Raw genomic sequence first — 2,661 nt, 5'->3', positions numbered from 1 at the left:
CCCCTGGGTCTTCTAGTCAGTTTCTGTTTCCCAAATGAGGGATTTTCCCGACCCCAGAAAATTGGTAGGACTACGGTGAATGATTCAGCGAACGTGTGTGTGTGTTTAGTTGCTCGGTTGTGTCTGACTCTTTGTGACCCTTTGGACTGTAGCCCACCAGGCTTCTCTTTCATGTGATTTTTCAGGCAAGAATACTGGAGTGGTTGCCATTTCCTTCTCCAGGGGATTGTCCCCACCCAGGACTGAACCTGCATCTTCTGTGTCTGCATTGCAGACAGATTTTTTTACCCGTTGAGCCATCAGGGAAGCCTGATTCAAAGAATAGGCGTATCTTTTGGGTGAGATCCCAGCCTCTGTATCTAACGATGGCTACGCCCCTAATATGGGCTTCCCTAGGGGCTCAGATGGTAAAGAATCTGCCTGCAATGTAGGAGGCCCAGGTTCGATCCCTGGGTTGGGAAGATCCCCTGGAGAAGGAAATGGCAACCCACTCCAGTGTTCTTGCCTGGAGAATCCCAGGGACGGGGGAGCCTGGTGGGCTGCCGTCTATGGGGTCACACAAAGTTGGACACGACTGAAGCGACTTAACAGCAGCAGCAGCAACAGCCAGTACTCTTGCCTGCAGAATTCCATGGACAGAGGAGCAGGGCAGGCTACAATCCATGGGATCAAAAAGAGTCAGAAATGACTATGTGACTTTCACTTTTTCATGCCCCTACTCTAGACGCAATAATAAAGTAATCCTGTAATAAAATAATTATTGCATTCATGTCATAATTTCTCCCCTTCCTTAGGAAAGCTTTATGAGGGCAGGAATTTTGTTTTATTCAGTGCCTTATTTTATTATACTCATGGCTGCTATAGCCCTAGCACACAGAACAGTCTCTGGCACATAAAAGGCACTCAATTAAACTGTTTTGGGATTTCCCTGGTGATCCAGTGCCTAAGACTCCCAACACTGGGAGCCTGGGTTCACTCCTTTGTCAGGGAACTAGATCCCACATGCTGCAACTAAGAGTTTACTTGCTACAACTAAAAAGATCCTGTATGCCGCAACTAAGACCTGGCATAGCCAAATAAATAAATGAAAATAAATATTTTTAAAATGTTTTGAATGAAATAATTATTTTCAAAGAAAAGAAACATACACAGAGGATGAGCGTGTGTCCTAGAATTAGACTGCTTAGATTCAAATCCTAGTTCCACCACTTGCCTGCTATGAGATATTGGGCAAATTATTTATTCTATTCATGCTTCATTTTTCTCATCTGTCAAATGGAGGAAGTACTAGTATATCTTCCTCTTAGAGTTACTGTGAAGTTTAAAGAACACATGTAAATATCATGTATAGAAACAGCTTGGTGACCACTATGCCAAAAGTGGGCTTGTCCTGTCTCTTAAAAATGCAAGAAAATTGAAGTATTCTGACCATCTGTGTGGCGTACAATAGAATAAGTAATAAAAAGAAATTTAATAAAAACAAAATAAATGAAGAAAACACTTAAAAATGTTAAAATTCAAGATCCAAATAAGATTTTTTTTTTGTACAGACAAGTTTAACCTAAAATTTATATGGAGTCCTAGAGATAAAGCTGAAGTTGCTCAGTTGTGCCCGACTCTGCGACTCCATGAACTGTAGCCCACCAGGTTCTTCTGTCCATGGAATTCTCCAGGCAAGAATACTGGAGTGGATTGCCATTTCCTTCTCCAGGGAATCTTCTGGACCCAGGGATTGAACCCAGGTCTCCCGCATTGCAGGCAGATTCTTTATCATCTGAGTCACCAAGGAAGCCAGAGTTAAAGCTAAGAGACTGAAAAAATGCAGACCACCAGGGTACTACTCATTCCTCCTGCTCTGATCCGCTCTTGTACCAGGTCTAATTAGTCCTGTGTATGATTTCTTCCTGAGGAGGCCAGAGGTACCATTTGAACAGCCTTCCTATAGCAGTGTCCCAATCCAGGTGGCCAAGCAGAAGTTGAAGAAGTTGGCTAGACGAGACATTGACATAGCGGCCAAGTTTACTGGTGGTGTGGCTGCCATAGTTTGTGCAGCTGGTTCAGGGGCCGGCATTGGAACAATGTTTGGCAGCTTGATCATTGGCTGTGCCAGAAACCTGTTTCTGAAGCAGCAGCTCTTCTGTTATGCCATTCTGGGCTTTGCTCTGACGGAGGTTATGGGGTTTTTCTGTTTGAAAAACCCTCCTCATCCTCTTTGACATGTGAAGCTCCATGGAGGTTACCTACCCACCCTACTTCTACAACTCCATGCCTGGTGCTGGAGTGAGCTAAACTTCAACATTAAATACAATGTTTCTCTAAAACAAATAAATAAATAAAATGAATTCATATGAGGAGGCCAAGAAGCTAGAACAGTTAAAACAGTTTTGAAAGAGTAAAGTGGGAGGAATCACCGTCTCATGTTAAGGCTTATGGACACATAGATAAATGGAACAGACCAGAAGACCCAGGAATAGACCCACACAACTATGCCCAACTGAATTTTCACAAAGGGGCGAAACAATTCAATAGAGGAAGAATACCCTTTTCAATAAGTGGTGGTGGAGAAATTAAATATCTACAGGCAAAAGAAAGAAAAAGAAGAACCTTGACCTAAATCTCATATCTTATACAAAAGTTAATTCAAAATTGATCATGAATTTA

General features: G+C 42.5%; 1 pseudogene; it reads left to right on the top strand.

Moving 5' to 3' along the window:
- Positions 1-1,819: 1,819 nt before the first annotated feature.
- On the top strand, positions 1,820-2,223 carry LOC145525177 (ATP synthase F(0) complex subunit C1, mitochondrial pseudogene; annotated as a pseudogene).
- The last annotated feature ends 438 nt before the right edge of the window (positions 2,224-2,661 follow it).

This window comes from Giraffa tippelskirchi, chromosome 11 (assembly GCF_054371585.1).
Source record: "Giraffa tippelskirchi isolate mGirTip1 chromosome 11, T2T-mGirTip1v1.2.pri, whole genome shotgun sequence".
Taxonomy (NCBI): Eukaryota; Metazoa; Chordata; class Mammalia; order Artiodactyla; family Giraffidae; genus Giraffa; species Giraffa tippelskirchi.
The sequence above is the reverse complement of the archived record's forward strand: the minus strand, read 5'-3'. Positions and strand labels throughout refer to the sequence as shown.